Raw genomic sequence first — 14,747 nt, forward strand, 5'->3', positions numbered from 1 at the left:
TGCACTCTCACTCCTTCTTTGTCTTCTTTTTTTTTTTCTTGAACTTTCTAATGGATGAATATGCATATGATCATCCACTTATATTAACAAGTCACATGATTGATCACATGACCATTTAAATGGGTTGGGCCAAGGCCTCTTGGCCGGCCACCCTTGCACTTTGGGCCTCCTCTTTCTTATTTATTTTTTGAGCCCAATTCATTAAGATCTTATTTTTGTATTTCACGAAACTAATTTTCAAAATTCCAATTTCGCCTTAGCCTTCCCCCGATGCTTCCGCGTCAACACTTTTAATAAGCAACATATTTATTGGCTAAAATCAAAATATTGTTCTACCTCATACAAGTCGCACTTATTTCAATTTCTTCGAATGTTCAAAATTACGGGATATAACACCAATATCAACGTTTATACATTCGATTACCAATCCAAAACCATTCAAATAACATTCAAGAATACTTTAAACAATATACACAATATTGCCAACAATCCATCCAACACTCCAATTCCCCCGAAATCCTCCCCAAACCAGGAACAACACCAACATACTTCCTTTCTTCAAAACTCATAAACTACATCAACAATCTATATGTTAACAATGTCATTACCTTAAATACAAAAATTACATAAGGTTACATTGCCTTCCAAATCAGCCCACAATCATCACAACTTCAAATTGATTCATTAAACTTTCATTATCAACATGGAATCCACGTAACAACAACAACCAAAACACTTAATAACATCAATTCTTTCCTAGCCATATACAACTCCATACCTACGGCCAACACCCTCCATGCCAATTTCATGATACACACAAACATGCTAAATACACTTAATTCGTTACCCCTACACACTACACACCCATTCGGCCATCACACCTTGACTCACGGCCACACCTCCAACATCCATATTTTCCACAATTTCATTCATTTCCACATACTATATCATGCACAAATCATTCATAACACATGAGAAAAGGGATTAAATCTTGCTTCGCACTTGTCTTCTCCACTTAGCTACACTTTGTGCCTTGAACAAATTATTGTTTTTGCCACTCCAACAAGCACTCTATGTTGTTCCTCACCTTCTAATGAATTGAAATGCTTAAAGAAAATAACTTCTTGATCAAGTTCTCCTTGCTCCTTCTTGGTATGCTATGGCCGAATGGCCTATTGCTTCTCCTCTCCACTTTTGTTTCTTGAAATTTCTAGAGAATGAAGTAGAGAATAAGATGACTTATTAGTCATCTTATATACATATATTTATCATCCATGTGGCCCTTGGCCCACACCAAGGTGGCCGGCCACATGGTCTCTATATATATATATATATATTTTTTTTTTGTTTCCATTTACATGAGATAAAATATTCTCCAAAAATACCTTTTGACCCCAAATGTTTCCGTATTGTTTCCACGCCACTAAAATCATACACAACTTATACTTTTACCCAAATAAAAGCCTCTACTCCATATCTTGGAATAGTCTTGTCCTTAACTTGTCGTGGTTGACTCGGATTATCTCGACATACGAAATACGGGATATAACATCCTTCCCCCCTTTAGAACATTCATCCTCGAATGTTCAACTAGTCCCGTAGGGTTTTATAGGGATCTCGGGGGTTTCCTTTATCACTATAACATGCAGTCCCATCTACTGATTATATTTCTTTTTCATTTTTCTTTTCAGCTCCTCAAGTCATCTCCTTTCTATTATTACCTCAAGTCATCTCCTTTCTGTTATTACTTTGTCACAATATCTTAACACCAGCCATGTCCTCAATACGCAACATTCTTGCCTTACAACAATATAACAAGGTCCGAGACATATCTCAAATTAGACTCCTCCTCCTTGTCGAATTTTGTTACACCTTTCGTGGGACACATAACTTCGCCCTCTTTTGGTAGCCAACTAGCTCCGATCATGTCGTTCAAACCATCTTATACCCAACTTGCAATACCCTAAATAAATTACCTCGGTTTATCCCTTTATCCTTAACTCAGCCCCTTTTATTGTCCTTTGCTCAGATCTTGCTTTTAACTTTCAGGTCACACATTATGTCGCAATCTTTACAAAAACTAAGCGAAGGTGCTCAATTTAATCCGAAGTGCCTTAGCACAGCTTCATTAATCCCTATGTCTGTCTCACTTGTCTACGTCTTCCTTTCCTTACGACCGGTATCGGAACAGATCTTTGGTCCAACCATAACTATATCCTATTTGTCCTTGGTGCAAATTCTACCTCGGTAACCTAGTTCAAATCATTTTTACACCTTTCCTTAATGCACCTATATTATTATCGCCGTACTGTTACTACCGAATCCCAAATTTTCTCATTAACTACTCGCGATGTCTCTGCAATTTACTCGTTATCAAACTCTTGTCTTATTTTCCTCTAACCCCCAGCTTCCAGTGTCGAATCGTTCAGTACCTCCACACTTACTCCCAGCACGATCTCAATTCCTATCCTAACTCTTATCCTTTCTCTGGCTTTTGGGTCTTACTAACTTGTCTCGATAAGGAGCCTTACTAATATGCTGAGCATCCGTATCAAATACGTTGTGGTATTAATTGTCTTTATCTTGCACTTGCGTTCCTCGCATCCGCTTCCCCCCTTTAGGGGTGTACTCATATTGTTACCTGATTATATTCGCCTTACGCCTACATTTTCATTCTCGGCCAGACTATACTTTTGTTTCAACACTCCGATTCCCTTTACTATTTATCTGTTCACTTACTTTCTTTTCCTGACATCCTTACGCCAGTACTTCCCAAGTCTACCCTATAGAAAAAACGATATCAAATTGCCTTATGGTATTCATGCCACTTTTTACTATTTTTCGCTTGATCTTCGCTGTCCTGTCCAACTAATGCCTTCCGTATACCGTTACATTGGTTGCCGAAATACGTATATCCGCTAATATAACCATGCACCGGGTATCACACGCTTACCTGTACACATATATATTTGCCAACATCTCACTCACAAAAATCTCCCCAAACACCTCTCAAACTGACTCTAACTCTAGTGCCGTGATACACCTTCTTTTTCTTTACGTGATCTAGTCCGCTCCGGCCTACGAGTCCTCTTAAGATTTTCACCTGCACAGTATATTCTCAGTCCCTTTAGACCACTCTAGCTTCCCATTGGCTTCTTATGGCTGCAGTTGTAAAACTTTCAGAAACTTCCCAGGGGGTCACCCATCCTGGAATTTCCCTCACTCTAGCACGCTTAACTTTGGGATTTCGATGAAATACGGTGCTCTAACGCTAGCATAATCGCGTTCTGCTCACCACAGGACCTTCGCCACGTAATTCGGAGTAAGATAAAGTTTTGACAGGTTTCCAGACGCTTTCGTACACAATTACCATTTTACCCCTCTCTCGACTCTATATATTCACTTATCACCTATGGGTATTACTACTTTCCATCCTAGACTATCCGGTCCGTAACGATAATGAACACACCTTAATTACCGTTATTTATAAATACTTGATTATCGACCCTCGGATTTCCGTCTACCGCTATCAAACAATAATCATGCAACAGATACACACATATAAGAATATAAGTTCTAGTAAGGATTCATGTACCTGTAGCCGCGTCTGGTAGTGCCTCCTGATCCTGCCTCCTCGTCAAAGCAAATACGCGGTTCGAAGGACCGCTAGAACTAGAAACTCCACCGCGGCCTCTACCACGGCCTGCTGGTGTCGCATACCTGCCCGTAGGGCGCGCCGCCGAAGAGGACGAACCGGCAGAACCGACCCCGGTCGGGCCGCATCACGAACCACCCCTATACGGGCAATCCCTCATAATATGGCCGTAACGACCGCAAGTAAAACAAGCGCCCGTGACGCGACGGCACTCCCCCAGATGGCGCCGGCCGCCGGGAGGCCACCGGGGCATAGATGGCCTCGTCGACTCGGACCACCGCTCGGCCCGTGACCACGAAGCTCGGAACTCGGACCGGCTCCCGAATACCCTGTCTTTGTCAAACCTCCTTCCCGGGAACCGCGGGGGTGCACTCTGTGCTGGCTGGGATGAATACCCCGTACGCTGCTGAGGCTGCCCGCCTCGAGACTCCCCAGAATATCCCGCCGATCTAGCCCTCTTGGGCTGGCCCCCGTCGTAATCCCTGTCGGGCTGGCGCCCTCTGTGTCGCTCCTCCATACCCTGGGCATACGCCTGTACTCGAGCAATATCCACCCCGGGCTGGGAAGCCACTGCGATACAACTATCGATCAAGTAATTGTCCAGTCCCATCACATACTGATGTACCCGGTCAGCCATATTAGCCACAATATGGGGCGCGTATCTGGCCAGGGAATCAAACTCGAGGCTATACTCCCGGACACTCTGCCCGGCTGCCTCGGACGTAGAACCGGTGGACCCTGGCTCGCCTCGTCTCTGGGGGTAGAAAATGGCCAAGAAAGGCCTCCACAAACTCGTCCCACACGACTGGGGGGGCACCCTCACCCCTGGACAGCTCCCACGACTCATACAAATTGGCTGCTATGTCGTGCAGCCGATACGACGCCAACTCTACCGACTCAGTCTCAGAAGCCCTGACAAGCCGCAGCGTACGCCGCATCTATCTAATGAACTCCTGAGGGTCCTCCTCGAGCTTTGACCCGAAAAACTCTGGCGGATTACAGGTCAAGAAATAATGGGCCCTCTCACTGTCACGCCTATCCGCACGGTCATCCCCGGCTCCGTGCCTCGAACCTCGCCGCCACCGGTGCCGTAAGCAGGCGGACGGCGTCCCTCATAGCCGCGTCCTCCGCCCCGGCCGAGGGAGCGGGGAGGCTCGGGCACTCGAACCTCGGGGACGGGCGGTGGAGCCGCCTCCGTCTCGGGGGCGGGCTGTTGCTACGTGCCCCTCCGAAGGTGATGGGGTGGCGAGAACCGGCCGACCGGGGCACAACCTCCGGCTCGGGGAGCATGGGCCACGGTAACTCTCTCTGGGCCCGGCGGTCTCTCCCTGCCGAAGAGACTTGCCCCGCCGGCGGCGTCGCCTTTCTCGGAGGCATCGAAAACATAACGGTTCGTTAGGAGGAGTCATCACGATAATACCGCTCTATCGCACGACCTAAGATCGAAGGAAAGGTAACATCCTAAATGTCCTGTAGCCTCCTCGTTTATAGATGTGGTGCACGACACACCGATAAACAGGACTCTACTAGACACGGCCTGTAGACATTCCGAGGACTAACCGCTCTGATACCACTTTTGTCACGACCCAGCCCCGTAGGCCGTGACTAGTGCCCGAGCTGGGCACTCGTACCCACCTATTAATCGTAATCAGATCATAGCAACAAAATGGAAACTTATACGTACAGAAAGGCTCGACACCGCGCACACACACACACATATATATATATATATATATCACATATACAGCCTGGAGATATACAGAACATAAACACGACCGAACAGTGCTACCCACAACCCACGTTTATGTCTACAGGCCTCTATGTAAAGAATGAGAACCATATGAAGGGACGGGGGCCCCGCCGTACCTCGAATAAATATATACATAGATAACAAATGAGTACGTGCCAAAATCGGGCTCGGACAAGGGAGCCCTCCAAAGTAGGCGAGTAGGGATCCTAAGCCGGCGGCTCACCCAAACGAGTGTCCGTACACGCGGCATGAAACGCAGCCCCCCAAAAAAAAAAGGGGTCGTACGGAATATGTGCGAGTATGTAAGCGATAAACACAAGAATTTGAATCATACGGAAATAAAGAGACGGACAAGTAGTACGAATCGGATCTTGTAAAGCTTACCTCGAACGTAAATCATGCCTTTCAAAATCATTAATGGACTGAGTAACATAAATAGAGAAATCATCCTGAAGATATGTATACATAACATGCCCCGGCCCTCTAATGAGGGACGCGGTAAGTAAAATCATCATATCTAAATGCATGTAACGTGCCCCGGCCCTCTAGTGAGGGACGCGGTGAATGGAATCATCATATGCCATCCTGGCCACCTCCCCGTCATCACATCATCATCATATGTATATATATATATATATATAACGTGCCCCGGCCCTCTAGTGAGGGACGCGGTGAATAATGCAGTGGAATTGCACGAATACATGCCCTGGCCCGGGACGCAGTGAAAGATGTAATAACAGCTCGCACGAGCAGAGTAGTGAGAAACCATATGCATATAAATCATTTCAAAGACTCGATGAAATAAGTTAAGCGAACCATCGTTTGAAAATCGGAACCATAGTCATATCAAATACGTTTCGGACATTATTCGAAACATGTCAAACCGGACTTAGAAACCATAATTACATATCGAAGTCATATGCGTAACAATCCTCATTTAGAATGCATAAAATCATAATCCTAACTTATCAAATAAGTAGGGAACCCATACTCGGAAGTCACGATGAAAATAGTACTAAATCTTTCTTAAAGGTCATTAAGGATAGTCATAGCAAAGCCGCGGGTCCCACGGACGGGTGCCGACTCCATCCGAGCCCGACTACGAGAGTTAGGGGAATGTTATGTCTTATGAAGCTATCTATTAGGTTTTGGGGCGATCCGAGCTCATATGCAAAAGTTACGAGCGTTTGAAGTTCGTGACCGGTTAATAGCAAAATTCTTTATAAGACTTTTGAAATTCAATTATTTGAAAACACAAGAACCTTAGTTTTGGTTACATTGAGGAGTAAGCCTTTAGGAACGAATAAAGTACGTATCTAAGCTCGGATCCCGAGAGTGGAATTACCCCGAGGCTCGGGTCATAGCCTACTAATACTAAGACATGCCAAAGAAAAGAAAGTGACGCCTTACATACCTCGTCCGCTCTCAAGCTAAGTCAAGCCTCAAGTCTCGGGCGCTCCAAGATCTACATAACGCCAACATACCGAACATTAACCATAAGCATTTAGGCATTCCATTCCAAATGAACATTAAATTCTACAGAAATTTATTTACATTTCCCCTATAAATACACCAACCCCGAGATTTCAACTCGGCCAAATTCATCAACAACAACACCAACAACCAAACTAGCAACATTAATATTCAATTCCGACGCATTCTAACATTAAATACACTTCTTTATATAATTCAACAACATTCATTATTTTCCATTCAACTACTTACATTCAAACCAATATCAACGTTTATACATTCGATTACCAATCCAAAACCATTCAAATAACATTCAAGAATACTTTAAACAATACACACAATATTGCCAACAATCCATCCAACACTCCAATTCACCCGAAATCCTCCCCAAACCCGAGAACAACACCAACATACTTCCTTTCTTCAAAACTCATAAACTACATCAGCAATCTATATGTTAACAATGTCATTACCTTAAATACAAAAATTACATAAGGGTTACATTGCCTTCCAAATCAGCCCACAATCATCACAACTTCAAATTGATTCATTAAACTTTCATTATCAACATGGAATCCACATAACAACAACAACCAAAACACTTAATAACATTAATTCGTTCCTAGCCATATACAACTCCATACCTACGGCCAACACCCTCCATGCCAATTTCATGATTTTCATTCATGTTCCACACCTTACAACAACACACAAACATGCTAAATACACTTAATTCATTACCCCTACACACTACACACCCATTCGGCCATCACACCTTGACTCACGGCCACACCTCCAACATCCATATTTTCCACAATTTCATTCATTTCCACATACTATATCATGCACAAATCATTCATAACACATGAGAAAAGGGATTAAATCTTACCTTAGCACTTGTCTTCTCCACTTAGCTACACTTTGTGCCTTGAACAAATTATTGTTTTTGCCACTCCAACAAGCACTCTATGTTGTTCCTCACCTTCTAATGAATTGAAATGCTTAAAGAAAATAATTTCTTGATCAAGTTCTCCTTGCTCCTTCTTGGTATGCTATGGCCGAATGGCCTATTGCTTCTCCTCTCCACTTTTGTTTCTAGAAATTTCTAGAGAATGAAGTAGAGAATAAGATGACTTATTAGTCATCTTATATACATATATTTATCATCCATGTGGCCCTTGGCCCACACCAAGGTGGCCGGCCACATGGTCTCTCTCTCTCTCTATATATATATATATATATATATATTTTGTTTCCATTTTCATGAGATAAAATATTCTCCAAAAATACCTTTTGACCCCAAATGTTTCCGTATTGTTTCCACGCCACTAAAATCATACACAACTTATACTTTTACACAAATAAAAGTCTCTACTCCATATCTCGGAATAGTCTTATCCTTAACTTGTCGTGGTTGACTCGGATTATCCCGACATACGAAATACGGGATATAACAGGAAATCATCATGTAGGAGTCATGCCTTGAAAGAAAGGGACTGGCCTTAACATACCTTTACGTCTCTTTAACTTTATCGGCTAAACGCTTTCCTTCTAAGCTCACAATTCTACATACAAGGGAATTCGTACTAAGGTTAGATCATTACAAACATGCTTAAGTCTAAACTAAAGCGACTAAGAGCTAACGAAAATTAGGCAGCATTTCCTTTATTTTGACAACTTTCTCCATATAATAAACAACTCCCAAACATCAATAGCAACACCATAATATCATAATAAATAAATTTCTTTGAGTTAAACATTGTTCAATCCTCAAAACTCCTTTTCAAGGTCATTCCGTTACACCTCGAAAAAATTTCCGTTGATGCACAGTGAATAGGCTAATGAAGAGCACAAAGTATATGATGTTTCAATAAGTAAAAAATAGCATTGGATGATTCTAAATAAGATTTTAAAGACATTCGATGTTAGACGAGAAAGTGCCAAGAGAAGGCAATGTATACGATAAGCATCGGAAAGGATTTATGAGTAGCAAGTTGATGACAACTTAATGATGTTTTGGAGAAGAGTTATAACGTACCTTAGATTGGTATTGACGTGTTATCCAAGTGCCAAGAAGGTTCCATAAGGATTGGATATCAAACGAGTCGACGAGAACAAGTTCGGAATCACTGGACATTATACGGCCAGACATACTGGCCGTATAAAATTCACGGACCGTATGTCCAGCCGTAGGTTCAGTCCAGAATGGCACACCTCACTAGACCAAACATACGGTCCAGACATATGGCCAATGAAAAATATACGGACCGTATGTTGGTCCGTATGTTCTGGTCGGGACAGATTCAGTGATTATTAATAAGGGACTAAGTCTTATTTCATTTCATTTCCACTTCACTCCACTTCTCTCTAGAATATCTCTCTACACTTCTTCCACAAGATTTCAAGAGAAATTAGTGTTTAACTTCATCAAACCAAGTGAATCAAGTATAAGAAACCCATTAAAGTTCATCCAAGACAAGAATCCAAGTGAAGGTAAAACTAGGGTTTTTCTCAAGTGAGGTGTTTCCACCTAAGGTTCATTCCCACTCCATCTAAGGTAAGTTTTATGACATTTTCATGTTGTTTAAGGTATTTGAAATTTGAAGCACTTGGATTGCATAAGGAAATACGAAATGGGTCATGAATGTGGAAGTAGTGTCACTTTTGAGTAAATATTGGAATGAGTTATGATTATTGATACATTATGAATATAATCATGTTATAAACGATGTTGAGAACATGGGATAGACCTTGTATATGAATGAACGGAATCATGTGATATGACCATGAATATGGATGAATTGGAGTGAATGGTGAAGTAAGAGTAATGTAATTGACTAAAGGCTATTGTGAATGTTATTATTGATGTTTGGGAGTTGATATATGATACGGAGGAAGTCGTATAAATAAAGGAGATGCTGTCCGATTTTCTCTAGAATTAGTCATGAATGCTAAGCTATCCATTATCTAATACGAGTATGCACTTCAATGAAGGTAGAACGTGAGCCTCGAAGAAGAATGTACAAGTGATAGAATAGTTGCACGGAAAGGTATGTAAGGCTAACCCTTCTTTCATAAGGCATGGTTCTTTGGCCAAATATTATCCTTCTACGAGTCTAGGATATTCTCCAATGATCCTATCTCTATAAGCTACTAAGCCTACGACGCTCAAATGATACGATTGTACTAAGTTTCTTATACGATGAGAAATCCTCTAAGGATAGAATATAATGAATGACGATAGTAAAAAGGCTAAAGATAATTATGACTTATATGTATATGCGCCCATGAGTGACTATTGTGAACCTCGAGCTTATATGGCCGGGTACAATATAGTGAATATATATATATATATATATATATGACGATGTGCGCGCACCACTGCAGTTGGGTACGAGCAACCCTGAGACTTGGTAGGGCCAGGTATGACACTGAGCCTTGGTAGGGCCAGCTATGTAAAACACCAAACCTTCGTGGTCGGGTATGCTATATAAAAGCTATGTATAGGACATCAATATGAGTACGAATATGTTAAGAATATGTAAATGCCAAGTAAAGGCTAGGTATATGCAATGTACATGATATGAACATGAGTATGAAAGGAAATATGAATATGAATACGAATATGGATACGAAAGGTACATGAGTACGAACATGGATGTATGTACATGAATACGCAATAGAAATGGAACGTCCCTATGGAAAGCAAGTAAGTGCTATGACGATGATGCTATTATCTCCCATCCTATGTTATTTCATATGTTGACTATTATGTTTTCATATTGATATTGATCATGCTTTACATACTCAGTACATTCTTCGTACTGACGTCCTTTTGTTTGTGGACGCTGCGTCATGCCCGCAGGTGGCCAGGGAGACAAACTCGATCCATAGCTATATTTCTCAGGGACTACATAGCGGAGCTTCACTTCATTCGGCGCTGCAGCTTTTGGTATAGATTCTTTTGTGTACATATTCATGGGCACGGCGGGGTCCTGTCCCGCCCATATATTATGATATGACGTATTCTTCTTAGAGGCTCATAGACATGTGTGTATGGTTAGATATGTTAGGCCTTGTCGGCCTATATTTTGGGATATTATTTTGATAGCCTTGTCGGCTTATGTACATTTATATGGGCATAGTGTTAATGATGATATAGATGTGTTGTTGCCCAATGAGATTAGAATGATGATGAATGAAAAGCATGATTTGACTATGTGGCTCACCTAGATGAGATGTATAAATATGTTAAGGGGTGCCCGGGTGGGCTAGCACCGGGTGCTCGTCGCGGCCCTCCGGTTGGGTCGTGACAAAAGTGGTATCAGAGCAGTTCAGTCCTAGGGTGTGTCTACGAGCCGTGTCTAGTAGAGTCTTGGTTATGGGTGTGTTGCACGCCACACTTATAAAGTAGAAGCTACGGGCATTTTAGGAATGAATGACCTTCTTTCTTCATAAGAATTGTGCGATAAAGCTATGATGTAAGAACTTCTTATTTCTTAACCATGTTTTGTGTATTTCAGAAATGCCTGTAAAGAGAAAGGTTACAGCAGCCCAAAAGGGCAAGACGGTGGCAGAAAAGCGAGCTGAAAGAGCACCGCCACCGGTAGTAGAGGAAAGTGAGTCCCAGAGTGCGGCTCAATCTCAGTCCTCCCATTCAGTACCTATATTAGAGGAGCGTGAGGGATCCTCAGCCCCAGCTGCAGAACCTCCGGCTCCTCCACCGGATGCTTCAGGCCAAGATGTGAAAGAGGCCATTAACTGGCCGACTCAATTGGTTGCTGCCCCGGACTCGGGAGGCAAAGCACGGAGGCAAGGTGATAGGGTTGTTAGTGCGAGCCCGTGACTTCATTAGTTTGAACCCTCAGAAATTATTTGGATCAAAGCCGGATGCGGACCCTCAGAATTTCATTTATGGTATGTTGAGGACGCTTCGGTTGATACATGCTTCAGACACCGAATCGGTGAAGTTAGCGTCCTATAGATTATGGGATGTTGCGGTATGTTGGTACATAGTTTTGATGGCTTCACGGGGAGCCAATGCACCTCCTCCGGTATGGCAAGAATTTGTAGATGCCTTCCTCCGACATTATTTTCCCCCAGAAGTTCGGCGAGGTAGAGCCGATAAGTTTCTAAATTTGAGACAAGGGAGCATGAGTGCTCTAGAGTATAGTCTCCGCTTCAATTCCTTATCTAGGTAAGCTTTGGCCATGGTAGCTGATATGGGCGATCGGGTGCACCGGTTTGTGAAAGGCCTAGGGCCACATTTGATGGATAGATGCTTGACTGCGTCCTTTCACGACAATATGGATATTGCACGCATCCAAGCCCATGCTCAAAATTTAAAAGAAAGCTTACAACAACAATGAAGTGAGCGTGAGCATGATAGGGGGCATAGCAAGAGGGCCAGATCTTTAGGTCCAATGAGTGAGCACAGAGGTGGGCACAGACAGCAGCCTTCTAGATATTCAGGCTACTCTATGACTAGTGCGCCTCCACGGTATTCAGGCCAGAGATTTGATAGATCTAATCATCCCGGGCCTAGTCAAAGCTTTTCGGGATCTCAGTTTAGAGGTGATTCGGGTCAGGAGAGGCCACCTGTACCACGATGTTCCCAGTGTGGGAAGTTATATTGGGGTCAGTGCAGATTAGGTTCAGAGGTTTGCTATTCATGTGGTCGACCAGGCCATATTATGCGAGATTGCCCCTCAATTAGTGGCAGAGGTAGGACCCAGCCTTCAGGGTCAGTAGCCGAATCTTCAGCATCTATACGCACTATGGGGCCAGGTTCACATGCGCCAGGCGGCCATGGTAGAGGCAGGGGGAGAGCCCCTAGTTCTAGCGGTCCTCAGCACCGTATTTATGCTTTGGCTGGACGCCAAGATCTTGATTCTTCTCCTGATGTTGTCACCGGTATATTATCGGTACTTTCTCATGTTGTATATGCTTTGATAGATCCTGGATCCACGTTGTCATATGTTGCTCCATATATTACGGGTCGGTTTAGAATCAAATCGGAGTCGATTAAACCTTTTGAGGTGTCCACACCCGTTGGTGAATCGGTAATAGCTAGCCGAATATATAAAAATTGTGTAATTATGATTTGTGATCGCCGTACTATGATTGACTTGTATGAGTTAAGAATGGTGGATTTTGATGTCATTATGGGCATGGATTGGTTGCTTCTTGCTACGCCAATGTTAATTGTAGAATGAAAATGGTTCGCTTCCAATTTTCGTGAGAACCAATTTTAGAATGGAAAGGAAATACGGCATCACCAAAGGGTAGGTTTATTTCCTATCTAAAGGCAAGGAAAATGATTACAAAAGGTTGCATTTATCATCTAGTGCGGGTTCAAGATGTAGAAGCCGAACCGCCGACTCTTCGATCGATTCCGTAGTGAATGAATTTACGGATGTATTCCGGAAGAGCTTCCAGGCCTTCCTCCCGAGCGGGAGATTGATTTTGCTATTGATGTGTTGCCAGACACTAAGCCTATATCTATTCCTCCTTATAAAACGGCTCCCACAGAATCGAAAGAGTTGAAGGAGCAATTGAAAGACTTGCTTGAGAAAGGCTTCATTAGGCCTAGCTCATCCCCGTGGGGAGCACCCGTATTGTTTGTCTGAAAGAAAGGCGGCTCCTTGATAATGTGCATTGACTATCGGCAATTGAATAAGGTGACGATTAAGAATAAATATCCTCTCCCAAGGATTGATGATTTATCTGATCAATTAAAAGGTGCCAAATGATTTTTCAAGATAGATTTGAGATCCGGGTATCATCAAGTGAGAGTTAGGAAGAAAGATATCCCTAAGACAGCCTTCAGAACGAGATATGGTCATTTTGAGTTCTGGGTAATGTCATTTGGGCTAACTAATGCACCGGCAGTGTTTATGGATTTAATGAATGATGAGTTCAGGCCCTTTCTAGATTTGTTTGTGATTGTATTCATCGATGACATCTTGGTGTATTCTAGATCCGAGGCAGAACATGCGGGTCATTTGCGTACTGTTCTTAGAGTTCTTCAAACCCGAGAGTTGTTTGCAAAATTTTCTAAATGTGAGTTTTGGTTGAACTCAGGGACATTTCTGGGGCACATTATTTCATGTTATACCCCGTACTTGGTACGTTGGAATATTCTAAGTCGGTTGCGATAAGTTAAGGACAAGGTTGTAAATTTTTTCGATTTTGTTAAAAGTGCATAAGTTGCATATTCATCTTTTCATTGGCATGGAGTGTTAAGGGTAAAATTGGAATAAGGAAAATTTGGGGTCAAAAGTGAATTATGGAAAGTTAGACATTTTATGAGAATTTGGGACCAAAAATGAAATTTTGGAAACTAGTATTTCATGAAAATGGCCATATGTGGCCATGTGTGAGATGTGGGCCATGGAGCCACATGTGAAAATTCTATATGGGCACAAAAGATGAAAGCTTAAGTCATTTTCATTATTTTCATCTCTTGGAAATCTCTAGAAAAATTTGGAAGAAAAATGGGGCATGTGCATGGTCATATGCACATATATATATATATATATATATATATATATATATATATATATATATATATATATATATATATATATATAGGTGTGGTGAGTAATAAGACATAAGTCATCCTTTTGGATTTCAAGAAACATCAAGAGAAAGAAAAAAAAAAGATGGAGAAAAACGGCCAAGCTGGCCGAAACTTGCCCTCAATTTTGATCATGGAAAATTATTTTCTTCATGTGTTTCAACTCATTGGAGGGTCCTTATCAACATGGAGTAGTTGTTGGAGCAAGTAAAGCCTTTATTCTTGCAAGAACAAACCCTAGCCAAGTTGTGAAGATGAGAGGAAAAGGTAAGGATTCATCTTGTTTTTCA

The sequence above is a fragment of the Lycium ferocissimum genome, chromosome 5 (assembly GCF_029784015.1).
Source record: "Lycium ferocissimum isolate CSIRO_LF1 chromosome 5, AGI_CSIRO_Lferr_CH_V1, whole genome shotgun sequence".
NCBI lineage: Eukaryota > Viridiplantae > Streptophyta > Magnoliopsida > Solanales > Solanaceae > Lycium > Lycium ferocissimum.